The sequence below is a fragment of the Pteropus medius genome, unplaced genomic scaffold, assembly GCF_902729225.1.
Source record: "Pteropus medius unplaced genomic scaffold, Ma_sr-lr_union100, whole genome shotgun sequence".
In the NCBI taxonomy this organism is placed as follows: domain Eukaryota; kingdom Metazoa; phylum Chordata; class Mammalia; order Chiroptera; family Pteropodidae; genus Pteropus; species Pteropus medius.
In genome coordinates this window covers 2,889,194-2,915,425 of record NW_024349505.1, presented here as the reverse complement: position 1 = coordinate 2,915,425, position 26,232 = coordinate 2,889,194, and the positions used below count along the sequence as shown (strand labels likewise).

The window sequence follows — 26,232 nt, the reverse complement described above, 5'->3', positions numbered from 1 at the left end:
GAGGCCATGTGTGAGGCAAGTTAGGGGATATTTGGGAACTCTGCACTTACTGCTCAGTTTTGCTGTGAACTTAAAACTTCTCTTAAAAAGTGTGTTAAAAAATAAAAACAACTACAACCACAAAACACATGCCAACAATTTTGAAGACATGGGCATCAAATAATAAAAGAAGGCGATGCCTTAGAGACAGAACACAAACCAGGCTAGTTCTAGTTTAATGACTGTCCCAATTCACTGCACTGAGAGAACGTTCAGTCATTTAGAGGGGGAGCCCAATTGAATCCCAAATAACTTGACGAGTTGAGTAATATTCCCGAGAGGGTGGCTAGAATTTGCAGGACTGAATTAGAGGGCAGAGAGCTGCAAAGATCTCCTTTGACTATTCAGCAGAGCACTGATGATCACATCCATGAGAGAAACTACTCAATGCTAGGAAAAGAATTATCTGAAAAATTAAAAGAAACAGGGCCCACTTTCTAAACAGGACAGGGATAGTATTGGTTCTCACTGGACAGACAGGAAAACCTCATGAATCACAGATCAATAGGTAAAGTCTCACCTCAGTTGTAGGGAACAGACTTAGCACTTTTCTAACACATTTTAAAAGCAAGATCTGAAAGTTCAAAATGTTTCCAAGTGACTTATTCTGTATCTCAGAAAAGAACTCAAGAATATTTTACAGGAGTTGAAAATTATCCAGTGCCAAACAAGATAAATATCACAATTTTTGAAGTCTGTATAATTTACTGAACATATCGGCAAAGTCCAAGCATTCCCTGTGACTAGTAATAAGTACCCTGTAATAAATGGAGCCTCCACAACAGTGGGACACAAGAAGTAGGAGGGCATACAGAAGGAATTCCAGAAAGAACCATCAGTGAAGCCATTGGCTCTCCAGTGCTTTAGTGAGAAAGGCCTGGCTACTAATATCAGAACCAAACCTTGCATTCTTCATGATATACTGTATATAAATACATATAATGAAATGAATATAGTATTTATTTCAGTGAGCGGAATGTAGTCAATCTCGAGAAATCTTTTTGACGTTTTCATAATTACCCAAGGCATAGAATTTCTCTTATACATTAGTGTATTATTCAGATAATATTTTTCTCTTAAACCCTGCTGTGCATCAGGTTCACTGAAAGGTCAGGAAACAACGCAGTCAATAAGAAAAACCTGGTACCAGTTCTCATGGCATTTAAGATCTATTGAGAAGGCTGACATTAATGTTGTTCACAGATATTTAATTGAATATAAAAATATAAAATATAAAATTATTTATGCAGCAGCACAAAGACTTAAGAGATTGTTAAGAGACAGATATACAGATCAGTGGAACCTATGTTATTCTTATACACAAACTCACAGGACTCCAGTAGACAGCAGCATGGCAGCCCTTCCGAGAAAATCATCTTAATATACTTGTATTTATCTGTACATGTCACAGGCAAAAATTCAGTTACAATGATGTAAACCAAAAATGGGTTAGATTTTTTAAAAATAAAATAAATAAAGCTTAGCAGCTGTTTTTGCCCAGCATTATTATCCTTGGAGAGAACTATCTAACAACAACAAAAACTTATATTGGGACATGGCCATTATGTGTAATTCTACTTTTTTATATGCTGAAACACCTGCTTACAAAGCATCAGTTTCTGAGCTGATATTTTTTTCCACCAAGGATATAAACAACAGCTTGTTAATTCCCTTCTAAAGAAACTAGAAACGTGCCCAAGAAGAATGTTACCATCGTTTAATCCTGTTAAAATTTTAATGAAATAAAACCTATGCCACAATAGTTGTGTTGTAGCTAGAGGTTATTTTCTAAAAACACATTTAAAGACAGGTTGAATGGGATGAGAACTGGAACATTTTAATATGTCTATTATGTTTAGAGAGGAAACAAAATGCATTGAGGTTACCCTGTTTTTCCATTTTTTTTGTGTGTAGACTAGGTTAGTACATTCCATTCCACCCTGAGAATATGGAGGCAATACTTTAGAATTCTTTCTAAGTGCACACTCCCTGTCTTGATTTGGATTTTTATTTCTTGTTTTGTCATTTTGTGGTGTGACAGCTTGTTGTCATAGGCATGGAAATCTTTACTAGTTCTTAGCTTTCTTTTTCAACACTTTGATATAGGTTGGTAAATCACACCAATATTTTGAAATATTTTGGTCCATATCCTTGATTAAAATTTTAGTGTTAAAATATCTCTTACATCTGTTTCATTACTGAAGACCCTGTCCAACTTCTGCCATAGCTTTACGACTATGTGATAAAATAAAGCCTTGCCACAATTTTGACAAGACAAAGCAACTTGGAAGACTACTACTTTGGTCTACTACTTTAAGGTGAACGAGATGAATGTAGTGAATAGAAGCTTTGGTGAAGAGGTAGAATTTCGGAAATAATAAAACTAATTTGTGACAGATGTAAATCCAAATTGCAAAAATTACTGTAATTTCATTGATAAATGAGAAGTTGTCTCTTTTTAACTTCTTTGCCTGTTGTAATTTGGCTTGATGACACTATTTAAATTTGTGTTGGAGGTTAAGGCAGAGAGTAAATATACGCCAGTTCTGAAAATACCCAAGTCAGAAGCTTTAGTCATTCTTTGAGAGTGGATAACTTGGAAAATGATGAAGAACATGTAGATGTCAAAAAAAATAAATAAATAACAGTGAAAACAGAGATAATGAATATAGTCAAACTAGAATTAATGTAATAAACCTGGGGGACATTATGTGAAGTGAACTAATCCAGATGCAGAAAACCAAATACTGCATACTTACATGTGGAATCAAAAATAGTCAAATTCATAGAAGTAGAAAGTGGACTGATGCTTTCCAGGGGCTGGAGGGATGAGGAAATGGCAAGATATTGGTTAAAGGGTACAAAGTTCAGTAAGGCAAAGTGAATACAATCTGGAGATCTAATATACTGCAATGTGATTATAGTTAACGATACTGAATTATATACTTGAAATTTGTAAGGATAAAACATTCTCAGCACATACACAAGGAAAAAAGAAGAAGAAAAAAATGGTAAGTGTGAGGTGACGGATATGTTATGTATATGCATATCAAGACATCAAATTAAACACTTTAAACATATATGATTTTTATTTGTCAGTTATATCTCAATAAAGCTGAAAAACCTCAATTGCAGGTGTGTTCCTCAAGATATGTGTGTGTCAGGGAGGCAGTGTTTGCATGTAATTCATTGGAGGGAGTTTCTGCTGAAGCAAATCTTTTTATTAAAATGAAAAAAATAAATAGAGCAAATGGATCATTCTCTGTCTAATATGCTTCATAAATTTAGGTATTTTTCACTCGGGCAAAGCAATCTGAACAGCAGTCACAGTGGCATCACATCTAGGTGTCTGTACTCATTTGATTTCTGGAACAACTATAAGCAGCTGTGGTTGCTCCTAAGACAACACTCCTTCTCTCTCACACAGTGCACGGCCAACTCTCTGTCTTTTCAGCAGCAAAACTGCTGTTCTCTGTGTTTTTCTCTTTCTATGAGCATATCCACAAAAAAAGTCTCTGCAACCTTTACAACATCCTTCACTAAAGGTGAATATTTAACTCAGGAGGAACTAGATCATGCTTTGTTTCTCATCTCTAGTTAGAACACAGTACAATATTTCTAAAAATTTACCAAAAACAAAGAAATGTGGATACTCTCAGATCAGAAATTCTGATTTTCCTAATTTTTGGAATCTCTTCCTACAGCCACTGAAAATTGCTACTTTCTTGGTGACTATGCCATAGGATATTACAAATAGTGCCTCAATTTTAGTTCTCAATAAGCTTCCAATAGCTTCCCCCTCCCCCACAATGTGTAGAGAAATGAAAAGGCACTATTGGAGTAGCCACCTAAGAGGGTCTACTATAATTAGCTGAAAATATTGGTAGCGTCTATTCCAGATTAATTTCCTATTGGCATCAGAACATATATTTTTGTACTATCGAGGGTTTAGATTAATTTATGCAAATCCATTACCTATTCTGCATTGGTATTAGAGACAGTTTACTTGACTAATGGCCAGTGGCATTGTGCTGTGGTACAAATAAGTGAAGAATAAATGAAGAGAAAGCATAAAATGTTAACGAGAATATCTGCCATTTTTACACAGCATAGAAGATAAATCTCTATAGACAAACAGACTGAAAATTACAGAATGAATGTTCCCTAATTGTGCTTAACAGTTTCAGAAGATAAATCATGAATAGAAAATAGTTAACAGTGCTAGATAGATACACAAAATTTCATGTTTTGTTATCACATGAGATCATTAGATCTCCAGGTTCTATGGTAGTTTGGTTGTTTAACTCATAAAACAGGTGACACTCCCTCAAAATGCTGCTACTTCTAACGAGATTTTTTAACAAGAGCAAACCAGAAAGAACCAGTTGATTTTTGCAATATCAAAGTTTTGAATTAAGTCTTCTCTGAAATTTTTGTTCATTCACTGACAAAATCAACATGAACCATTTGAGAGACTGACAGTAGCAAAGATGTTAGTGTTTTACCTCCCCAACAAATAGTTTATAGTGAATAAGGCAGTTACAATAACTTAGTCTTAATTAGAAAACACTGAAGGGGTTAAAATAATCATTTGGACACTAGTGCTTCCACAATGTCTGCTGAGGCAGTCCAGCATGCAATGCTTAGGAGTGAGAGTACTTGCTCTCAAAGCACACTGCTAGATTCATTTCTCTCCGTGCTTACACAATCTGTGAAGCCACAGACTAGTTACTTAACCATTTTATACCAGTTCCTCACACGTAAAGTCTGGGAAATCATAGTACCTATCTTTTGGGCTTCTTATCGGATTAGATGAAGCAATGGTTCTAAAGTACTGACAATAGTAAATGGCCCATGGTAAGAATTCAATAAATGTTAGCTATTATTCCTGTGTTTCTGAAAAGATTTTGTATCATCTCTCACTCATACCATTTCATAAATATATTCTACTCTATGTAATATTTGTAAACTAATATATAGTAATTAAAACATAGTTGCCATTTATTTAGCACTTTGAATGTGTCAGATGTTTCATATAGTCTGGGTTTTGTATTTTCAATAACCCTACAACACAGGAATGTTTATAACCATTCTGAAGATTTCCACAATGAGGCACTAAATAAAACCAGTGCTTCCTCAAAGTCACACTGTATGACTTCAGATAAATCATTAAAATCTATGAACCTTAATTTAACCATAAAAATTGATTATTTAAAAATGTATTTCAAATACAAGATATTATAATAATGTATGCACTGTATGGAATTTATTATAACACACTCTATTGCAATATATAATGTGTTATATTTGGATACCTTCTACTTCCACCAAAAAAAAGATTCAAATAATGCCTATGTCTTGCTAGTTCAAATATTCCAGCTTAAATATAATGTTAGGTCAAACAGTATTGTAGCCTTGACTATACACACACATACACACACATACATCTCCTTTGCTTTTACTTGAAAAATAATTTTCAATCTTTAACGAATGTTTCCTTATATAGCTAACACTTATCTACTGCTTAACAAGTCCCAGCTCTACTGTAATAATTTTACAGACATTAATTCATTTAATTCTTATAACAACCCTTTGAGATAGTAACTGTTATTCATTTTAGAGATGGTGAAACGAGGCATAAAGAGCTTAAATAATCTTCCCAGATTCTCATGGTCAGAAAGTGGCAAGCCAGATTTAGCTCCTGAAAATTTCCAGTTCTCACTGTTGACAATTCTGTTAAGAAAATTCTCAAAGATAATCCTTTTCCAGTGGATGTCATGACACTTTATCAGACTTGTAGCATAATTTACCTGCATATGTTCGATTGTATCCAGTACAAGTTTTATTAAAGGCAAGATAAACAGAGCACACTTGCCATCAATGTTTGCTGTTGGTCGTTATTGCCTCAGATATTATTTTTCAGTGCAGCTCATGACTACTTAACTGAATTTAAGAAGCTTAACTAAGAAGCCAAGTTACTTTATAGTTTTTAATTCTATAGGCCTAACAGCTGCTACATGAAAGAAAGAAAGCCATTTTCCAAAATGATTTAGTTTTGTAAGCAGTCGTTTGATTAAAACCACTATGCATGTTCTAAATGAGTTATACTTTTTTCCCCAGTATTCAATATGCATGATTATGATAGATTATTAGCTAAACCTGTAAGGAAGGGGACTAGGGTTCCATCACAGTGTTGTCAAAGGTATATTATCAATTTAGATCAAACACTAAGAAGTAAATATGCTATGAGATTGGATATAAAGCTCATTTACATAGTTTCTATAGATCTTATCACTTTAAATTTTAATTTCAAATTCTTCTTCTTTCAAGGAAAAACAGTAATAAAACCTATTGGTTATTGTGGTAAAATACACCGTGATTTCTTCTTAAAGATTATGCAATTCTTATTGATTCTGTGCAACGTGGATATTAACTGTTAAATGCAAATTTTAAAACTGTATCTAAATAAAAAATATACTGAGAGAATTTCAACTTGTTAATATCTTCCCAATCAGTTTTGCTGGGCAAACCTTCCTATTGTCAACAAGCTCCTGTAAACTTGATTAAGTGCTAGCTAAACGATATTATGTATTTAAGCTATTTTAGGGAATGCAGATAAAATGAAAAATGACATATAGTACAAGCAGGTAAATTCATGGCGACTATAGATTCAGTTTTTTACCATGCCCTCTTTGACGGGGGAATCCATAATGAGAACATTTTTTTCTCTTATTTACTCTGTACAAACTGTTATACAGTACCATTGTTTTATGAAAAATTAGGGACTACCAATGGTTGATGAGCTTCTTTATTGGAAGCTGCTTCCCAAATTGTTATCTCTTTATTTTATATTCTTGCTAAACTATTAAACAGCACAACTTTTTCACATTTCCAGAGTGCTTCACAAACCATCTGCTTTTTCTTTACCAAAATATAGAAATATAAATACTTCCCTTTTTAGCTTTTGCATCTAATTTGCTTCTTTTATTTTAAATCTTTTAGGACCAATATGAATTTCACATCAACTGCCAAATATTCAGAGATCTTCTGAAATTGGGTGACATTTAGCAAATAGTAGTTACATTTTTGAATCTTCATTCTGCTTCAGTTTTTTAAAAAAGAATCAGGCTAAGTCATTACATTTTGCTAAATTTTCCTTTAAACTTTAACATGCAAAAAGATGCTACCTTTGAAAACTTTATTATGAAAACAGAAGAGAGTTTCAGAGAATAATAAAACATATATGAAATCTAGAGTTTTGCAGGATGAAATAATTGGATCTCAATAGTTGCTACATAGGCAAATGTCACATATAATTTATGTGTTGATAAACAATTGTGATTCTTGCTCCATGAATGTGCATTTATGATTGCTGATAAAATAAATTTTTCTTCATTTAGCCACCCAATAGACATCAACCACTGAATGACTAAAAATTGTTTAATTAATTTCAGAAACATGAATTGCATGGATTCTACCTGAAGTACATAGATCTATAATTTTCATTCTGTGGGTAAATTGGTAAATGCCCTAATTAGAAACATGCCATACTTTGGCTGTTATATTTTTATGAACTCCATAATAATGCTCTTGAAGAGTATTTTACCCAAATATTTAAAGTCTGTATTTTCAGGTGATTGGAATATTCACCTAGGCCTGTGATTCCTATCTACTTTTAAAATGCAAATTTTAAATCTTCTTTTTTCTCTTTGATTATTAAGTTACCTCCTGGCTCAAAACATGAATTTAATTAAGGATTCGGAGTTCCCCAAAGAGGTTTATCTACATTCAAGCTGTTCTGTGTTTGGTGTGCAATTTGTGCTTATAAAATTCCTTATTTTTCAACCTCTTGTCCCATCAAGGGATAGACTAATTTACAACTTAATGGAAAGATTTGTGATGGCTTAATTGTTTCACGAGGCTAAAAATTTAGACCAAATTGACTTTAAATCTAATATCTAAAGAAAGATGGTTATGATCTACAAATTGCTTTCAAAACTATACCAACTTTTTAAAAGCGTGTTTAACAAAGCTAAAAAACACATATTTTCATTATAGTTCCACTGCTGGTGCTGGAGGAGCAATCGTTCCATCAAATGAGTTACATGAATTGTCTTCCATGGTTTCTGCACTCAGAGGTTGACACTCCAGGGAGAATTCATATCTCATTGAACTCACATGAAGAACAATCGCTCTTAAATTTTATTGTGAATTTATCCCATAATAGTGGGCAAGTGATCCTGAAATTTAAAATTAATTCTGGCTTTTACACTCCTGTTTTCTTTAGCTCAACTTTAAATTGTCAGAGGCGATAGAAAACAATTATGCTTTTATTTTTGGTAAGATGTCATTGAGAATGTTTTGCCAAGAAGTAACAACTTATTATCAAGAAAATAGTTACAGTTACCAATATGTATGTTCTTTTGAATTATATTTTGAATTATTTTAAAGAAATCAATAGATGTTGATGCTTATTACTCCTTAGGAAAATATCTAACCCAACCTCACTAAAAATAATTAAATAATTTCCAGTTGGATGATAATTAAATATGATATGCAAGTTTTTTCTAATATTTTATAACTTGACAAATTATAATAGCAGATCATGCATTAACTATATAAGTACTGTCAGAGTATGATATATCAAATGATGGTCATTCCAAGAACTATAGGAAATGAGGTATAAACATACATTCTTGGGGAATATTTTGAACTATCAGAGTTTACTTAAATAACTAGGTGGGAATAGGGTGTATTACTAGAGTAGAGTCAAAAATTTTTTTTTCCTCATCAGTAAATTCTGTGAGGCAAAGGTAAAAAAATAAAAGAAGAAATACAAATAAAAAAACTCTCAACTTTAATGTAGATGAAGATGATACAATAGATAGAAAGAACAGTATGGCAATGGCGAAAACTTTATGATTCCATTGTTACTATTTTTACTTCAACTGTGATTAAATAAGATCTACTTGAATCTTGCCTTTGTCACTTACATCTGAGTCACTTCGGTCAAATTTTTTACCTTTCTGTACTTCAATCACATCAGGGATCACAGTGCTTAATTGGTTTGTAAATATTAAAAGAAGTATGTGAAAGTAGCTGAGATAGGTACTCAACGTTATAAAGTTCGGTTGAATCAGCGTATCTCAGGTCAGAAATTTTTCTTTGCTGTTTTCTCTTATTCTACAACCTACCAGCACAAAGTCTGGGTTTATGAAAATAAATACAAAGAAACAACCAAAAAACCTAGTGCTTATTTGACATACTGATATAACAATACAGAAAGAAAAGAAGAAAAGAAGCCTGATTCTCATTACTAAAATTTTTAAGTAATTTTACCTCTAAGGCTAACTTAAAACTATTTTTTATAGAAAAAATAAAGTATAAAGAGCATTTCAATAAGTATATAAACAAATGTAGTGTGTTATAAACAAATAGTCAAAGAAGGAATCAAATCTATCCTGGTAGAATCTTGAAGACTTCTCAATGGAGATCACATCTGTGCTAGGCTTTGAAACATCAATAGACTTCTAACTATCAAAGAAAGAGATAAGAGAATTGCACACAGAGAGAGGAGCATGAGCAAAGTTATGAACATACGTGAATGGGCATGCCACACTCTGAAAGTAGGACATATAGCTAATACTTAGGTTTGATGAGATAGAGTGACCAGCAACAAAAACAATCTAGTAAATAAGATGCTAGCATTTGCTAACACCAATATATGGTGTATATGCACAAAAATATTCAAAAGAATATCCAAGAGTTAATTCAATGAATCACTGTTGTTTTATAACCAATTAAATCACAAAATCTCCAATCTTCACCTTAGTACTAGCTCATTTAATGCATTAAGATGGTTAATATCCATTAATATGAATCTCTGGGAGTATAGAAAAACAAATTGTCACATAAGAAATGACAGTCATTATTTTAAATAACTCAAGTGTAAGACATCTGGTAGGATTCAAGTCTGATTCATTACTTAGTATTTGAATAAATGATCTGCAAACTTAACAAGTTTATACCAATGCAGATACTGAATGATATCTCATTTATAGTCAGACAGCAATCAATAGAAACTCGAAATAACTTTATTGGATGGTATCAGGTTTTGATATAAGAATTAATCAAAAGCACTGAGTCAAACAGAAGGTGAAAATAAAGCACTACTGCTTAGGACTGTGTACTTGGGATTCACCTCAACTCAGATAAAGATCAAAATATCTTTATGCTGATGCTTCTCAATGGAAATAATTGTCAGGAAGGAAGGAACATCAAATTAAAAAAAAAAAAACTAGTTCTAGGAAAATTGTAAACTTATTTTTCGTAGCATGCAGTATAAAGAAAACACATGTCCATTTAAGCGGAATGGCTTATGTGCAGGTTTGCTTATAGGCAAACACTCAGGAGGCACCTTGGATGTCTATAACTCTACACTACTGAGCTTCTGTTTCCCATCTCACTCATTATTAGTCTAAAAATGGTCACCCCCACCTCCTCCCCTATTCAGACAAATGTAGTTCACCTCGAAACTCTTGCCCTTGTTGAGACAATAACTCTAGATAATACATTCCTTGTACTGTCAGAAACATCTGGTCTGCCAAGAAAAAATATGACAGGGAGTGGAAGATTGAAGCGAAATGTTATTTTTATTTATTTATTTTTACTTGATAGTTTGTTTTACATTTATTTTTCTGCTTTCTTTAGAACTCACTAATATGCGAATACACCTTAGGGCTCTGAAAATAAATACAAAATATTATCCTTTAAGTAAATACATGCAAATTAGATTTGAATATAGATACTAAAAAACACTTTGAATGAGTAGAATCATCTGTTAATGTTTATTTTATTGCTATAGTTTTCTATTCAAAATTTCATGTTCTGATATTGTATTTTGTTTTTCTTATGTCTGAATGGTCACAGTAAATTGTACATCTATGCACATATATTTGAGCTCATTTATGAAAATACATACTTACACATTTACAATAAAATATATAAGTCTACATGTATGTATTGCAAATAAAGTATTTGTAAAATATGTTTATTTTATTTTATATATTATATTTGTATGTATCTGGATATGTTATGAAATTTTAATATATTTTCAACTATACCATCCTGATATTCATGATAATTGTAATAAATATTTCTATTCCAGTATTCATGAAAATACTGGAGAAGCGATCTTACCAGACAGATGTAAGAAATGACAATGATAAACATTTATATAATTTAGTGACTCAAAAGTTTTGCAGAGTCAAAATCTCTGTCTATAAAGGCACTTTTTCTAGCCAAAGATTTGTATATATTCTTGATAATATCATAAAGATCTTAGTATTGGCCATCATTTTCAGTTTTTCTGGGAGCCACAGTTATCTTCAGGGCCTGTGGCAAATCATCAACAGTGAAATTGGTTCATTTGATCATTTTTAAATACTCTGTCCAAAGCTTTATACTGAAGGTAAACAGTGGGGAAAAAATGATGGTCTTCTTGTGTGATTATATATAGAAATTTTTCTCAATCTGTTTTTACCTATTGTCCACTACTTTGATATTTTTCATGCTGGCCAATGTAACTTCCTCCTTTACTTATGGCTTTTATGAAAGCAATTGTTCTTACATTTTTCTTTTCATCTCTCATTTTGGAACAATTATTACGCAACCATGACTTCCCTCACTTCTGGACAGCTCCAAATAAAATATACTTTCTATACCATGCACTTTTCCTAGTCTTTCAAAATCAGCTTAGTCTTTTTTTCCCCTGCAATTTCCTTGTGAAACACATGGAATTATGTCTTTTTTGGTTGTTGGCTAGTATCATGCATATTCCTCTAATGCAGCAGATATAGTAAACAAAAAAACCTATATTTATTTTCCTTCTTAAAAACAATGTTATATAAGTATAATTGAAATACAATCAACTACACTTATTTAAAGTGTGTAATATGTTTTTTTGCACACTCACACCCTCATAAAGCTATTTGCACAATCAAGATAATGAATATATACACCAGCCTCAGATATTCCCTTTTGTCCCTTGGAAATCATTTTCTGCTACTCATACTGCCCTCCCTCCATCATCTCCAAGGAAAACTTAATCTGTTTACAATTTCTATGTTATTTGTCATTCCTAGAATTTTATATACATCAAATTAGAAAGCATGAGCTCTTTTTTTGTTTTGCTTCTTTCAGTTAGGGAAATTACTTTGAGATTCACTGGTGGTGTTTTCTGTACCAATAATTCATTCCTTTATATGTCTGAACACTATTCCATTACACGGCTGTGTCAAAATGTGTTTATTCACTTGCTGATGGACATTTAGGTTGTTTCCAGTTTGAGACCACTACAAATAAAGCAGCTATAAATATCTGTGTACAAGTCTTTGTGTGGACATGTTTATTTGTTTGTTTGTTTATCTTGGGCAAATACCTAGGGATGAAATGGCTGGATCTTTCTGACAGATCTATGTATAACTCTTTAAGAAACTGCCAACCCATTTTCCAAAGCTGTATTAGTTTCCATTCCTACCAGGAGGCTATAAGCATTCTCATCCCTCTACAACCTCAAAATATTTTGTAGTTTCTTCTTCGATCTCTTTTTTGACCCATAGTGTATTTAAAAGCATGTTAGTTTCCTAATCTTACTTTTTTTTTTCCCCCAGAATTAAGTCTGTTGTGAACTTCAAATTTAATTCTATTTATGGTCAGAAAACATACTTTTTATGACTTGAATGATTTAAAATACATCAAGATCATTGTAATGCTCAAAATATGGTCTATCTTGATCAATTATTTGTGTGCACTTGAACTAAATGAGTAATCTTCAGTTTTGAGGTGGATTAATCTATAAATTCAATTCAAATTGGTTGATTATGCATTTCAATTCTTCGATATACAGCCTCACTTTGTACATACAGCAGGATCATAAAACTCACTATGCAAGTTTAAATTTCTGAATTGATGAAAGTAGCCTCTATTGACACTAAAATGTTCTTATTCAGTTCCCTTTCAATGTGGCACCTACCTTCATCATTTCCGTCTGAATGCTAGCACCCCCAACTGATGAGGTGACATTTAGAGATACACAGAAATTAAACGTTTATCAGAGCCTTAGTATTCACATACTGAAGATCAAGTACTAAATACATTAGATTTTCTCGTTTTTGTGGGTATTTGGAATTGTCTCCCTATTTAACAAACTTGATCCCTTTCTCCAAGCTTGCTTCAAATCCCATAATGTGTTGATTTCATGATCAATAAGTTTAGGTTCACTGATGCTTAGCTCTTGAAAAGCTTCTAATGTTAAGATTTCCTATGATCTGTACATTTTTCTATTCAGAACTAATGTTGACACTATGCTTCTGACACATATTTGCTGATTCTGAATCACAATGACTCCTCAGAATTCGAGCCTCTATTATGTATTCAAATCCTTTAAACCTAAATTATCTTGTACTTCAAAGATTGGTATATAATATTTCTACTAGAAATAATGAAGTATAACATACAACATTAGTTTGGTTTGGGCTTAAACAAAAACAAAAGTACATATACTTGCCTCAATCAGTGAACACTGATAGAAAAATCTAAGCTAATTATTCAAAATGAGATTCTTTCTGGCATATGTAAATTCAAAATTCCTGATTTCTCAATATTTAGGTGTTCCTTCCTTTTTAGATGGATGTTTATTTTCCTTCTGGGCATGAGAATGGGTTGGGTGTGGCAGCAGTGTAGAGCCATTTCTTTTACTTCTAAGTACATCGCATGAGGATTCATAAAATATAGTTATACCCCATTTGGGGTCAGAGAAATTACTGAAAAATAAAATTAGAAAATCAGAAATGTCAGTTTTAGCCAAGAATTTAACTTTCTTCTTGATTGATATATTGATTTTTACAGAAGCAACTGATGAAAAAAAAATGGTCTATGATTCATTTCCCATTTTTCCTGTTCAGTCTACTCAGAAACATGAAAAACATAAAATTAAAAAAAAGAATTATTACAAACTATGAGTTTTTTCAAAAAAAATCAATGCTAAACAATTCTTCAATGCTGGGAAGGAAATAAAAATAGTTGTACAATTCTTAACAAAAGATTTTTTTTTCATTTAACACTACTACTGCTACACTTAATGTAATCATGTGTTCTAATGATATGCCAAGAAAAATTAAATTAAAGTGTTACAGTAATAGACTGCTGGAGGGATAATAATATTACCCCCAAATAAATATCTAACATTGTTCATGTATTTGTGGTTATCAATTATTAATACCAATATCATTATTTGGCCATTAAAAACTAAGAAAATGATAATATCAATGATGATGACAATAATGATGATGGTAAATAAACACAATAACAATAAAGATGATATAAAAGTCATGAAGCTAAAAAACACCTTTATATTCTTATTTTTCAGGTCTAAGTTCATATAACTAATATTGATTGATCACTGTTTACACTGATAATTAAATTTCCTAGACAAAATTCTCCCTGAGGATTCAAAATGACAATATTCAAAAACAATCTTTTGAAAATATCAGTTTGCATTCTCACTAGGAATATCTTCTGATGTGAAACACCAGGTGATACTGAGAAAAACTGTGCTCCTCGCCATTCTCCAGTCATTTTTCCAAAGAGAATGCAGATACGTATTTTCAAGGTTGATACTGATTGCTAAAGTTGTAATATGTAGTTTGTCTGGTCAAATCCTTGCCATTTCAGGTCACACCAGACTGAGTTCTAAAAGTGCTTTATAAGTATCAAACACAGCCTGGATTCCCAATAACTGCATCGCATCCAACTGAAATTAGTATGTTTATTGAGTTAGGCACCTGCTCTCTCCAAAGGGATATATAGTGGCATTCTCACTGATCCGCTATTTATAAGGTAAAAGCCTATGGAATTCATGCCTGGTAAGATTCGATGTAAACTGATTTTTGATAACTGTTCTCAATTGTAAGATTGCTTAGAAATGTGGAAATTCAAAGAAACAGTCAGTTTAAGATTTTCAGACCCAAAAGATAACTTTCCTGAGGTCTTTATGTCTCTAGATTAGCACCGTCCAATAGAAATAGAATGCATGCTGCGTATATAAGTTTAAATTTTCTGGTAATCATATTTAAAAAGTAAAATTAAAAAGGCTAACTTAATTTTAAGTATATTTTATTTCTCTCATAACAAAATTGTATCACTCCAACAATTCAATAAAAGATTTGAGATATTTCACCTTCCTTCTTCATACATATTTCAATCTTTAAAACATAGTATGTCTTTATATTTACCATCATATCTTAATCCATACATTAAATTTTCCCTGATTAAAATGAAATTCTATCAAAACAATAAAATTATACTTATCAGAAAAAAAAATGTATACCTCTTTGCTTTATAAATTTAAATTTAAAATTGAATTAAGTTAAATGTAGGAATTCTCAGTTGCTGGGGCCTCACTGCATTTCAGGTGCTCAGTGGCTTGGTTTACAAGTGGCTAGGGTCTTCCACATTGCATGGCATGACTATAGATGTTTCCAGTTGCACCTCCAGGATCAGGGAGAAGTCTCCTGGATGGGATCTGCTTCGTGAATGTGCTCCATGAATGTGCAGTCCCACAAGAGCTGTCCCTTCAGGGAGACTCTCTAGCTTAGTTTAAGGCTTACCTATCAGCTGTCACTGTCCTAAAATTCATAATCAGAAATCAGTTTCCTTGAATTTTCATTTTGCACTGGGCTCTGAAAATTATGTACCTTATCTTACTGATAACTCCACATGTGTCTATTCTTGCACTTCAACCAGCAATTAGCTCTAACAATCTACTACAGAATAATGACATCTATTGTCATGTGAAAATTGCTTCAACAAAAACTCAGTTTCGTTTTCTGGCAAATGGAACTGAGAAGCATAAATTCCAAAAAGGTCAGTCTATAAAGATGGTGTTTTTGTAAGAGTAGCTTAAAATGCAAAGTAGAAATAATTCTACAAGAAGAAATTTTGCATTTAGGAAAAGAGAAAGCTCAAAAACATTTAGTCCAGTAAGAGTTCAACACCATTTTCTTCCCTCTCTCTTTCTCTCATTCCTTCCTTCTCCCGACTTCTTTCTCCCCCTCCCCCTCCCCCTCCCATACCCTCTTCCCCTTTTTCTCCTTCTCCTCCTCCTCCCATGTGACTTCTTTTAAATCAGTTATAACTAGTTAGAAGTAGTTATTCTATTTTTTTGTGTTCTCGAATTGCCTTTCTTCCCCTTTCCATGACCGCTTTGAATAATCTTCTGGATCTTTATTTGAAACAGCATTCTTATTGATAAAATTTTTTTGCAAATATTTATGATCATTGAGAGAATTTCCAATTGTTTCAAGTTAAGTTATTATTTGGCTCTTATAAGATTCTACCAATGAAATTTAAACGTCCCCTGGGGAAATTGGAAACGACTTTTACTTTCACATTTTGACATCTCTATCGAGGTTATTGATTCATGAATTCATAAGTATTTTCCCCTTGTGGGCTTTATGGCATCTCCAGTGGTTAAAATTTCTCAATATACTCAGTTACCATCTCTGATACAAAAATAAGTTATACACACACACACACACACACACACACACACACACACACACACACACATACATACATATGTATGTATGTGTGTATGTATGCATGCATTTAAATTCTTTAAAAAATTATAATATTCTTCAAAAACCCTCATATATATGAATGTATGTATATTTATTAAATAATTCTTTTATTAGATTTAATACAAAATTAGCAGAGGAATTTTTTTAAATTACCTCTTGTCATCCTTTTTTTATACAATAACAAGTTAAGCAAAACTCAACTAATATAACAAAGTTAAGTGTGCCTAAAAAGTTGAATGTGCCAAGAAATTTATTTAAATCCATCATTGTAAATAAATAAATTAAATTACTTAATTATAAACTTTATTTGTTAGAAATTGTAAATTTTGCTAATGTGAAGAAGTTGTAGTGTATATTGGAATTCTACAAGCATAAACATGTATATTAGACATAAGATAGTAATAATATAATTTAGACCTCACAAATAGGGGAAAATAATAAATCCTGATGGAACTGTTTTTATTTATAAAATGTGGCACAGAATAGAGACATGGAGAACTGGAAGGTAAAGAAGAAAGAAAAATATAATAATAAAAATGTGAGTTAAACATTTTTATGTATCATAAATTATTTAAAGTCTGTGTATATTATTTATTTTTCCTCATAACAATCCTCTGATGTAAGAATAATCATTAATCTAATTTTATAATGATTAGCCCTAATAATGTCAAAATTAAATAACTTACTCAGATTTGCACAGACAGAAAATGGTAGGAATGGCATTTTGAAAGAAAAAAAATGTGAATATAGTTCATTATTACTGTTTTAGAAACCTTTGGGACCAAATATGTTTCAAAATTCTTAATGTTCAGTTTTTTTTAATAAAAAGATAGGATTGTGGATATGCCATATAGTTATAACACTAATGGAATATGAGATAATACCTTAAAATTAAAAACATTATTAGTTCTATAGCAAAATATGGATATTCCCACTCAGTTGAAAAATAAAAGTCTTATTTTTTCATATTAGATTTTGTCATCAAATGAGTTTTTTAAATAAACAGTTTTGTTTTTCAGATTTTTTTTTGCATTTTTTAATGATTTATTTTTTAATTTTTTATAGTGACATTGGTTAACAAAATCCAATAAGTTTCATCTATACACTTTAACAGTAAGGCATATATATATATATTTACACTGTGTGTTTACCTCCCATAGTTAGATTTCTTTCTGTCACCACATATTTGACCCCTTTACCCCGTCTACCTCTCCCTTTCTCCCCCACTCCCTACCCTCTTTTAACCAGTAGTCTACACAGTCCATGTCCATGAGTCTCTGTTTGTTTGTCCTGTTCATTTGTTGCTTTTAGGTTTATATCCCACATATAAGTGATATCATGTAATTTTCAACTTTTCCTGCCTGGCTTTTTTGCTTAGCTTCCATGTTTAAAATGTAAATAAATAGAAGATAATAGATTTGTGCCAACTGTACTGTAACAAGATATAAAGTTTAGTGATATAATATCTTAAATTATAAAAGTGAGTTAGGGTAGATGCCACATATAAAATGCCAAAAATGTATGCTCTTTATTCAGTAGCATGCTTTATAATTACAAAAAAATTGTATGTCAACACTTCCAACTAATCAGTAGACATGAATGATACAGGCTGACTATGTTAAATTTGAGGTTTGGAATATAAAGGAAGACAGAGCAACCAATTAAAATTTCTTACATGGTAACAGCAGGAGCTAATGAGGACGTTATTTGAGTCAGAGTGGTTTCCTGAATTCTGACAGCCTGAATCCAAAGATAAAAGAACATGAGCAATGGCAACTAGCACCAGGAACAACCCTGAGAGTAAGGAAGTCCAATATGCCATGCAGACCTATCATATAAATGAAATTCTTTCAACTATATGTGTCCCTACAGATAGAGTGGATCAAGTGTTTACTCATAGATGGTATATTTATATGTACTCATTTCTTTCTTATTTGGTAATAATTTTCTACAACATCATTAATTATTTGTAAAATAGAATAAAATCTCTAAACATTTAAAAATATACTTAACCATATAATAATAATGTATTTTAATAGTATAATGACTTTTAATTATTTACACAAAAGAAACACAAGTATGAAAAATTTTGCTCACCAAAAGCTCTTATTAAGAATAAAAAAGAATATAAAACCATGTACATTCTCAAAAATAGGATATTAGTAAATATGTGATATAATGACACCATTGACTATTAGAAGATCGTCAATAATTTTAAAGTAGAGATGGCATGGATAATTTCCATAATGAAATTAGAAAGAAAAAGAATATGTGTATATATAACACATATATGTGTGTATACATATATATATATATTTATGCATGAACACTACATATATATATATGCATATGAATTACGTGCTGTAAGAATTGATAATTAAAATGAAGAAAAATGAATTTGAATCCTTTACCTTAAGGGATTCATGAAAATCAATTAGTCATAAGAAATCTTTAGACTGAAAGACAGTAATTTAAAACTTCTTAAAGATATTTTTATCACTGTACAAAATACCAGACTAACATATATATGTTAATGTATTTATATATGAGTCTAATCAAGTGATATATAAATTTATAATACATACAAACACAGGCACACATACATACATAGATGAAGTATATTATAGTTTATGAGTATTTTAGATTAATCGACGTATATGAATAACACAAAAGATACCCATGTAACTACCACCTAACTTGCTAAATAAAACATGCATAAAATAATTCAAATTAAATTTGTTCCATCCTTGTGAAGGATTACTACGTAGGAAAATAAATGTACCCTACCAGATATAAATGTTTTCCAATAAAAATAGTTAAAACAAAGGCATAGCAAGAAAGTCCTGATTCATGCTCAACCATGCATATTAGAAAAATTGATATATGGCAAAGGTAGATTTACAGATTAATTGGAAATCTGTGGTGAATTACATGACAAAAAGTGTTGGGGAAATTGATTATGAAGATAAAGAAAATTAATTTGAATCCCTTACCTCAAGCCTTTCACAAAAATCAATTATAGTCAAGAAATCTTTAGATTGCAAGACAAATTAAAATCTTTGAAAATACTTTTGACACTCAGCAAAATAAAGTAGTTTATGTCAGACTAACTTGCTCACAAAAGAATGGTAACACCTGGGTAAAATATACTTAATAGAAATGTATAAAATACGAATACATTGGAGAAAAAAAAAGACATGCAAGATTTAAGGGTTATAGTTAGTGGAAGAAGGACAATGCATAGAATGAGATCCACTTTTACATCCACTTCTTCCCTCTGACAGTACTTTTACTAAATCTCAGCAGAAAAAGAAAGGCAATCTAAGTGGGAAGTAGCAATACACTGGGCTGAGAAAATAAAGATAAGAGCGTGAGGATTGTAAAACGTCTGGAATTAAGGAACAAAATTCTGGAGAAGACCTAAATGTAGACAAGTTCCAAAATGCTGCACACAGACCTACAAGGGGAAATTCAGCATGTGCAGAGCAAGACTCCATAAAACATAACTGAAAAATCCAGCCAGGGAACTAAAAGAGGTCAGTACTAATTTTGGCATTTTAAGGGGAGAAAAATGTTGAACTTCTGACGAAGAGGCAGAGACTTGGTAAACACATTTGGCTTTCATTTGAAACTCCACAAAAGATGATCTCTAGAATTAATGGCTAGACTCTAGAAGTAAAGACCACATCTTAGAAGAGCAAAACAGTCTAAATCCAAAATTTTGAGCCTTTTTGGAGAAAGAAAATTCATTGAATCTCTCTCTCTCGACCTCTCTCTTCTACGATATTCAATATCAAAGGAAGAATTATGAAAATATTTTTTAAAGATACAGAATATGTAAAAAGGAATAAAAATAGACAATAAATAGAACATTTCTATAGGTGATTTAAATATAGGTGATTTACTAACTATAATTTATTGAAATTATAATGATTTTAGTTTACCTCTTAATATCTGACAAAATGAGACAAAAATAAAATCATAAGTAGGTACAAAATTTGAACAATAAGATTATTCAAATTAACTTAATTTACTTATATGGGATACTATACCAATAACTTCAGCTTATGTGTGTTTTCATGGTACTTGGAACATTTACCAAAATGGTGATATATAGTGCCATAATGCTATTAACTAAAAATATCAAAAAATTAAATAAAGCAGTGTACATTCTCTTACTAAAGAGATTTAAAATAAGAAAAATAACTAATAAAAGATAAATGGAAAATTTCCCAAATATTTGAAATTTAAACAACATACTTCTGAATAAACCATGAAACATAAATTAAAATATATTTTTAATTAAATTATAAACTAAAATATGACATCAAACTTATGGGATGCACTTAAAGCAGTATTTAACAGAACATTACAGCTTCCAATGGATATATTAGAAAAGAAGAAAAGTAGAAGAAAATGGAAAAAATATAAAAAAATTTAATAAAAATCAGAAAAATATTTAAAAAGCTGAAGTTAGCTTTTTGAAAAGAATAACATATAGCAATACTAAGAAAAACCTACATGTACACACACCCATACACACACACAAATATCCAGACACCAGCTGGTGTCCTACAGAAGAATATCTTAGTAAGGGCAAATTTGATTTAAAAATCAGCTATGTTCAGCTGATCAGCTCAGACATAGGGAAGTAAAAAGATTAATAATGAAAATATATTATTTAAGCATAAACATTGATAAAATTATTTCAATATCTGGCTCCAAGCTCCATTTTAAATCGTGGAAAGTTTAAAATACACATCTACGTTATAAAATTTCTCCCATAATCTCTTAATTTGAACTCATTCTTACTCAATGTGCCTATTCTAATGATCACAAATTCCTTTGGTATTCATTGTAGGAGCACTATCACAAAATTTTTATTATTTGTTATACTATAGCTGATCCATAACGAATTCATTTGACATATATGAGGGTATCATATGTAGTTTCTCTGCACAGAACTTTAATTTAGCATCTGCAAAGCATTACTTAATGATAATACAAAATGAACTATTATTCATGTGAAGAAATATATATCTACTACAATTTCAGGAGGAAACAAGTTATTAGAAGTACAAGATGCTGTTAGCTGGACAGTCTCCTGTTCAATGACATTGTATATTATCTTCAGGAAGAAGAAAAAGATATTCAGATTCATGATAATAGCATAATCCCAGGCTTTATATTTATATAATAATTTTAATGTGTTTACATATACAATCAGCTTCATAATACTTTAGAAACTAATGTGTAATAATTCATTTCAAAATATATACTGACTGCATTGGGGTTATTTTAATACCTTGAAATATTTTAGCCAATTTTTTTTGCATTTTATATACGTGCACACATTAACATTCATGAGGAAATTTAGAAAATTTAAAGTTAAAAGGTCTATGTATGTTACAAATCCATACGTACTTTAAATATCTTCACTTACTAATACAGAAGCTCCGTAATACTTGCATTAATCAATGCTATGTTAGAATCATTAACTTTAATTGTGTGACCATTTGTTTTTTTGGAAATTCTTCTATGAAATGTAAGTAAACCGAAAATATGATGGTTTTCTAATAGTACCCATAATTCAAAGGAGGATTAAACTTATTTTCAGATTTACACATTTTATACTATAATGAGATATACATATTTTTACATAATGTAATTTTAAATAAAATTAATGAAAAAATATCCATCTGATAAAAATATATTTACAAATCCTGAATTATTGTTTTTACATCATTTATTATCTTTATTCACAACTTGCTGTTACTTTCTATGTAGTCTGATTTTTCCTAGATGAAATCTAAATGTCCTTGAATAAAAATTAATAATTCATAATCAAAATCTCTAAAACTCCAATTTGCCAAAGCACTGCCCAAAGAAAGTACTAGTTACTTTATTAACTTTACTGTGTTTCAGTTTCTTCATCTGCAAAACAGGCATATTAATATTTACTATTTGGAATTTCAATTAAAATTGAATTATACACACACACACACACACATACATAAATGTCAGTACAAAATTTGTATAAAAATTAGGCAGCAAAACAAGATATCTTTAAGTGTCTTAAAGAATATTATAGGATGAGTAAATTTATCAGGTTACTTTCTGATGTTTCTTTATAGAACATTTAATTTGTTATATGGTACTCTCACTTTCCGGGAATGCTCTGGAACATGGAATTATTTTCCAAATATCACAAATAGAAGTGAGAAAGGAACAAGCAAAAAGAAACAAACAAACAAAAAAAACCTTTTTAAAAAGCACTTAAATAGACATTTTACCAAAAAAAGCATGCACACTATTGTGCTAAATTTATCACTATTGTGATAAACACACACATACACATATTCTCCTCTTCCTGGGCAGAACCCCTAAAACCTTGCAATTCCCTGAGTGATATGAGGGGTAAGAAAAACATCTTTTATTATATTTGGCCTTTGTCCCTGGTTCCTGACATAAGAGCTTAGATCTGGGTGGATGGTACACTTAGAGAAGGCACAAAAGTCTGTGCCCACTCCCACCATACTTTACCCTATGTATCTCTTCTATTTGGCACTTCTTGAGTTGGATCCTTCATAATAAAACTAATAATAGTAAGTAAACTGTTTCCCTAAGTTATGCAAGCCATTCTAGCAAATTATCAAACCCAAGGAGGTCTTGAGATCTCCTGACTTAAGTCTAGTTAGTCAAACATCAGAAAGGCCCATGACTTGTGACTGGCATCAGAAGTGGGGAAATTTTATGCAACTGAGCCCTTAAACTTTGGGATCTGTGCTAATCCTAGGTAGTTAATGTCAGAATTAGTTGAATTGTAGGACACCAGCTGGTGTCTGGAGAGGTGAAGAATTTCTTGGTGTAGGAAAAAATACTGCACACATTGGTGTCAAGAATGTTGTGAGTGAAAAACAGCTCATAAGATACAAACAACCAACAAGTATTTGAAAAGGCAATCAACATCACTAATCATCAGGAGAATGCAAACGAAAATCTCAATGAGATATCATCTCACACCTTTTGGGATGATTATTATGAATAAACAAAAGATAATAAGGATTAGCAATGATATGGAGAAACTGGAACCTATACACTGTTGGTGGGAATGTAAAATGGTGTATCCATTATGTAAGATAGTACAGAAGTTCTTCAAAAAATTAAAATACAATTGTGATATGATCCAGCAATTTCACTTATGAATATATAGCCAAAAAACTGACATTAGATCTTAAAAAGATATCTGTACTACCATGCTCATCCAGAATTTTTCAACACAGCCAAGAAATGGAAGCAACCTGAATGACCATCAACAGATAAATGGATAAAGAAAATGTGGTATATGCATACAATGGAATATTATGCAGCCTTAAAAAATGAAATCCTGCTATATGCTACAACACAGATGATCATGGACGACATGATGCTAAGTGAAATAAGTCAGTCACAGAGGACAAATAACACATGATTCCACTTACATGAGATATCTAAGATTGTCAAACTCGTAGAAGCTGAGAATAGAATGGTAGTTGCCAGGGGGAAGGGGAAGAAGAAATGGGGAATTGTTGTTCAATTAGTATAAAGTTTCAGTTATATAAGATGAATAAGTTCCTTAGATATCCTATTCAACACAGTACCTATAATTAGCAATATCATATTGTACATTTAAAATTTTGTTAAAAGGGTAGGTCTCGTGTTAAATGTTTTTACCACAATAAAAAGGAACTGGCAACTTGCTTCTCAAACTCTAGGAGAGCAGTATTACCACAGTATAAAAGCCAAACAAAGATAATGCAAGAAAACTAACTACAGACCAATATGCCTGATGAATACTAACACTAAAAGGTTCATCGAATTATCAGCAAAACAAAATGAGCAACATATTAAGAGGATATGCCCCACAACCAAGTGGGGATTATTTATGGACTATAAGGATGGTTCAACACACAAAAGTCAATAAATCAATACATCACATTAACAGAATGAAGAGAAAAATGACATTCATTTCAGTTGATGCAGAAAGACAGCATTTGACAGAATTCAACATCCTTTGATGATTAAAACAACAAAACAGAAATGGAAAGAAATGATCTCAACACAATAAATATGTTTATGAAAAACCCACAGCCCATTTCATATTCAACTGTGAAAGACTGAAAGCTTTTCTTCTAAGATCAGAAACAAGACAAGAATGCTTACTTCCACCACTTTGATATAACATACCACTGGTATTCTAGCCAGAGCAATTCAGCAAGAAATATATATAAAAGGAATACATACTGGAAAAGAAGAAGTAAAATGATCTCATAAAAATTGCAAAACCTGATATTTAAAAAACTTTAAAGATGCCCTCCCCCCACGCACACACTGTTAGAACTAATAAACACATTGGGCAAAATTTCAGGATACAGAATTGACACACACAAATCAGTTGTGTTTTACATACTACCTGTGAACAGTCTGAAAATAAAATTAAGAAAATAATTCCATTTACAATACCAACTAAAAGAATAGAATACTTAGGCTTTAACTTAATCAAGAAGATGAAACACACATATGGAAAACTATAAAACATTGCTGAAATTAAAGACATATATAAATGGAAAGACATCAGTGTTCATAGACTGGAAAACTTAATATTGTTATCATGTCACTATTAACGAAAACAATCTACAGACTGCATGCAAATCCTATCAAAATCACAATGATTTTTGCAAAAACAGAAAAATCCACCCTAAAATTTATATGGACTCTCAAGGGACTCCAAACAGCCAAAAGTTTTTGAAAAAGAAGAACAAAGTTGGAAGACCCACATTAAAGAAAGTGAAACAAATACAGTCAATTTCAATAAACAAAGGGACTAAATAAATTAAAATTAATTGCATATAATTGTTATTACATAATAAAAATAATTTTAAAATATCGAAATCGTTATGTCATTAAATTAATTACCAGAATATCACTTTAGGGAAGAGCATGGATAAAAGATACAAAGGAAAAAGGTAAAAATATTCCATACTTCTGAACTGTCTATAAATACTTATAAAAGTATCAATTAGTTTTCCTTACTACAGAGGTTAGAGTTTGCTTTGTCTCTGTCAATCCTGTTTTCATGGAGCTGCATATTGGTGTATATGTCTGTTTACTTGTGTATTGTGTCTGTGTTTTCTTGTTATGGCAATTTATCATAGGGAATGTAAAACAAAATAAACAAAACAAACCAACCTCCTCTTTTGTGCTTGAACTAGAGAAAAGGCTAAAAACAAAAATAAAGCAAACTGTAGCTAATTTGGATTATATATACTAGATTGTTATTATTTTGCTGTTATTTAATACAGAATATATCAGAAATCGGAAAATGTATTATTAATAAAATACTGTGCTCTGAGGTATTTTTAGGCCACAAAACAGGACAACAAATCTATAAGCAGAGAACAGCTTCAAGAAATGGAGTTAAGATTCCAAGGCAAGAAATAAGGGCTTAAAAAGGTTTTAGAAGCCCATCAACAAATGACTGGATAAAGAAATTATGGGGACGTGGTTCCATAGT

General features: G+C 31.3%; 1 long non-coding RNA gene across 1 annotated transcript in view; it reads right to left on the bottom strand.

Moving 5' to 3' along the window:
• The window catches only part of LOC120618097 (uncharacterized), a 495,615-nt gene that overhangs the window by 448,896 nt on the left and 20,487 nt on the right, over positions 1–26,232 (bottom strand). The gene's annotated exons all lie outside the window — the stretch shown is intronic.